The sequence below is a fragment of the Schistocerca americana genome, chromosome 1 (genome assembly GCF_021461395.2).
Source record: "Schistocerca americana isolate TAMUIC-IGC-003095 chromosome 1, iqSchAmer2.1, whole genome shotgun sequence".
Classification (NCBI taxonomy): Eukaryota; Metazoa; Arthropoda; class Insecta; order Orthoptera; family Acrididae; genus Schistocerca; species Schistocerca americana.
Window position 1 is genome coordinate 1,000,154,259 of NC_060119.1, and position 4,753 is coordinate 1,000,159,011.

Here is a 4,753-nt window from a genome sequence, read left to right on the forward strand (position 1 = left end):
CTCACAGCTTTACTTCTGGCAGTATCTCGTCTCCTACCTTCCAAACTTTACTCATTCTGGAAACATCCCCCAGGCTGTGGCTAAGCCATGTCTCCGCAATATCCTTTCTTTCAGGAGTGCTAGTTCTGCAAGGTTCGCAGGAGAGCTTCTGTAAAGTTTGGAAGGTAGGAGACGAGATACTGGCAGAAGTAAAGCTGTGAGTACCGTACGTGAGTTGTGCTTCGGTAGCTCAGTTGGTAGAGCACTTGCCCGCGAAAGGCAAAGGTCCCGAGTTCGAGTCTCGGTCGGGCATACAGTTTTAATCTTCCAGGAAGTTTCATATCAGCGCACACTCCGCTGCAGAGTGAAAATTTCATTCTGGATAAGAAATACTGTTTTCAGAGAAGTAAGGGAGGAACTGTTCCCTAAACCATAATTTACATATTTATGAGCTAATGTTAGAATAATAGTGCCTTGAATTGCCGTTTTCTTTTTGTCTGGGAAACAAATTTTTTTCTGGAATGAATCCGGAGCTAGAGCCAGAGTGAAGCACGTCCTTCCACCTGCAGCAACTGGTACTTTAAACCCACCTAAAGTGTCACTAATTTCCCAACATTGTCTCCTTCTACATTTACATCACCATCTATTTCTAAATAGACAATCTGCACCGTACGGTGCGTGACGGTGGGTACCCTGTACCACTAATAGTTATTTCTCTCCAATAGAGCGAGGAAAAACGAATATCTTTATGGATCCCTAACTTCTCTTATCTTATCTTCGTTCTCTGTACCCGCAGTGTATGTTGGCGACAGTAGAATAGTTCGGCAGTCGGCTTCAAATGCCAAATCTCTAAATTTTCTCAATATTATTTCTCGAAAAGAACGTCGCCTTCTCTCTAAGCAGTCCAATTTGAGTTCCCGAAGCATCTCCGTAACACGTATGTGTTGTTCGAGCCGGTAACAAATCTAGCAACCCGTTTCGGAATTTCTTCCATGTCCACCTTCAATCCGAGAAGTTACGGATCACAGACACTCGAACAGTACTCAAAAATATATCGCACCAGCATCCTATATGGGGTCTCCTATACGGGTTAACCACTCTTTCCTAAAATTCTCCCAAGAATCCTAAGTCGACCATTCGCCTCCTCTACTGCAGTTCTCACATGCTCTTTCCATTCCTTATCGCTTTGCAATCCTACGCCAAGATATTTAACCGCCTTGGCTGTGTCAAGCAGGACACTTGTAACGCTGTAATCGAACATTACACGTTTGTTCTTTTCCTCTTTGGGGGGGAGAGTGGGGGTGAAGTGTCATCAGTCGTCTGTTCCTCTACAGTTTCTACCTTTTACAGCCACCTCTAGTACCATAGAAGTCATTCCCTTATGTCTTAACACCTGTCATGTCTTCCTGTCCCTTCTCCATATCAGTGGTTTCTACATATTCCTTTCCTCTCCGATTCTATGTAGAACCTTCTCATTCACTACCCCCTAATTTTCAACATTCGCCTGTAGCACCACATCTTAAAGTCTTAGATTCTCTTCTGGTCCGGTTTTCCCAAAATCCATGTTTCACTACCATGCAGTGCTGTACAGATGTACGTTGTCAGAAATTTCTTACTCAAATTAAGGCCAATGTTGATACTAGTAGACTTCTGTTGCACAGGAATGCCCTTCTCCCCATTTCTAGTCTACTTTTGATACCCCCTTTACTCCGTCTGTCATTGGTTATTTTACTGTCTAGGTAGACGAATTGGCTCTGAGCACTATGGGACTCAACTGCTGAGGTCATTAGTCCCCTAGAACTTAGAACTAGTTAAACCTAACTAACCTAAGGACATCACAAACATCCATGCCCGAGGCAGGATTCGAACCGGCGACCGTAGCGGTCTTGCGGTTCCAGACTGCAGCGCCTTTAACCGCACGGCCACTTCGGCCGGCGTAGACGAATTTCTTAACTTCACCTGCTTTGGGACTATCAATCCTGATATTAAGTTTCTCGCTGTTCCCATTTCTGCTACTTGTCATTACTTCCGTCTTCCTTTGATTTACTTTCAATCCATATTCTGTTCTCATTAAACTGTTCATTCCATTCAGCGGATCACGTAATTCTTCTTCACTTTCGCTGAGGATGGCTACGTCATCAGTGGATCTATCATTGATGTGCTTTAAACTTGAATTTTAATTCCTCTCCTAAGCCTTTCTTTTATTTACATCATTGCTTCTTCGATGTACAGATAGCATAGTAGGGACGAAAGACCAATTCCTTGTCTTACACCCTTTTTAATCCGAGCACTTCATTCTTGGTCGTCCACTCTTATTATTCCCTTTTGGCTCTTCTATATATTGTACTCCTATATTACCTGTCTCTCCCTGTAATTTACCCCTATTTTTCTCAGTATTTCGAACATCTTGCACCATTTTACACTGTCGAACGCTTTTTTCAAGTCGGCAAATCTTATGAAAGTGTCTTGACTTTTCTTTAGTCTTGCTTCCATTATCAACAGCTACGTCAGAATTACCTCTCTCGTGCGTATATCTTTTCTAAAGCGAAATGGATCGTCATCTAACATATTCTTGTTATTTCCCATTCTTCTGTGTATTACTCATGATAGCAACTTGGAAGCATGAACTGTTAAACTGATTGTGCGATAATTATCGTACTTGCCAGCTCTCGAAGTCTTCGGAATTGTGTGGATGATGCTTTACCGAAGGTCAGATGGTATGTCATCAGACTCGTACATTCTACACGCTAGCGTGAATACTCTTTTTGTTGTCACTCTCCCCAGTGATTTTTAGAAATTCTGATGGAATGCCTTTTTTTATCTAAGTATACCAAAGCTATTTTAAATTCTGATTCTAATACTGGATCCCCTATCTCTTATTAATCGACGCATGTTTCTTCTTCTATTATATAAGACAAATCTTCCCCCTCATAGAGGCTTTCTGTGTATTCTTTCCACCTATCCTCTGTCTCCTGTGCATTTAACATATAACTTCCCATTGCACTCTTAGTGTTACCACCCTTGCTTTTGATGTGGCCGAAACTTGTTTTGACTTTCCTATATGGTTAGTCTGTCCCTCCGACAATCATTTCTTTTTCGATTTTTTCACATTTTTCGTGCACCCGTTTCGTCTTAGTTTCCCTGCATTTCTATTTATACCATTCATCGGCGACTTGTATTTCTATATTCCTGAGTTTCCCGGAACATTTCTGTACTGCCTAGTTTCATCGACCAACTAAAGTATTTCTTCTCTTACCCATGGTTTCTACATCTACATCTACATCTACATTGATACTCCGCAAGCCACCCAACGGTGCGTGGCGGAGGGCACTTTACGTGCCACTGTCATTACCTCCCTTTCCTGTTCCAGTCGCGTATGGTTCGCGGGAAGAACGACTGTTTGAAAGCCTCCGTGCGCGCTCGAATCTCTCTAATTTTACATTCGTGATCTCCTCGGGAGGTATAAGTAGGGGGAAGCAATATTTTCGATACCTCATCCAGAAACGCACCCTCTCGAAACCTGGCGAGCAAGCTACACCGCGATGCAGAGCGCCTCTCTTGCAGAGTCTGCCACTTGAGTTTATTAAACATCTCCGTAACGCTATCACGGTTACCAAATAACCCTGTGACGAAATGCGCCGCTCTTCTTTGGATCTTCTCTATCTCCTCCGTCAGACCGATCTGGTACGGATCCCACACTGATGAGCAATACTCAAGTATAGGTCGAACGAGTGTTTTGTAAGCCACCTCCTTTGTTGATGGACTACATTTTCTAAGCACTCTACCAATGAATCTCAACCCGGTACCCGCCTTATCAACAATTAATTTTATATGATCATTCCACTTCAAATCGTTCCGCACGCATACTCCCAGATATTTTACAGAAGTAACTGCTACCAGTGTTTGTTCCGCTATCATATAATCATACAATAAAGGATCCTTCTTTCTATGTATTCGCAATAATCGAAGCACAGTGAAAACTAATAAAATGGAGCAGAATTTCCCTTCATGTGAACGTATTCAAACCATGAAATGATGTAACTGTGGGCACTTGAAAAAAGGCTTACGTTAGCCCTACAATCTGGAGCTGCTATATGTTTACATGCCTTTTCTCGTCAGTCACGAAAGACATGGCAGAGATCAGTGCATAGGCAAATTGTTCCTGTCAAAAAGTCATAATCTCAGCCGTTTCTTTTTATTAAGATATACGTAGCGATTTTACCGGACAGGTAAAAATAGCAAGCACTAATAAACAAGGTATTTGGTTGTTATGAACATAACCTGAAAAAATTACAACATTCACACACCGTCACCAAGCACACTATAGGTGATGTGATCACAATTACATACAGAATGAAATCTCATCCTTATGTACTCATTAAAAATTAAAACGACAGCAGCCTCGAACATAGCTTACAGAACACCACCACAAGATATTCGCGAACTATTAAACTCAACTGTTATTGTAATAGAAATGAAGTACCGTGTTAATTTACTTCCGAAACAATTTTCTTTCAATTATTCTCTTTTGCAGTTTACAAATGCTTATAAATTCGCAGTTACCTTGTTTCTACCCATGTTCTAATATTCCAACTTCTGTGATGGCCCTTTTAAGAGATGTTCATTCCACTTTAACTGTATTGCGTATTGAGATATTCCTTATTGCTGTGTCTATAGCCTCAGAGAACTTCAAGTGTATCTCGTCATTCCTTAGCACTTCCGTATCCACTTCTTTGCATATTGATTCCCCCTGCCTAATGTCTTCAATGTCAGC

At 41.6% G+C, this 4,753-nt stretch overlaps 1 non-coding gene across 1 annotated transcript; it reads left to right on the top strand.

Moving 5' to 3' along the window:
* Positions 1-217: 217 nt before the first annotated feature.
* Trnas-cga lies at positions 218-292 on the top strand. Its single transcript has one exon. It is a non-coding gene; the product is annotated as a tRNA-Ser (tRNA).
* The last annotated feature ends 4,461 nt before the right edge of the window (positions 293-4,753 follow it).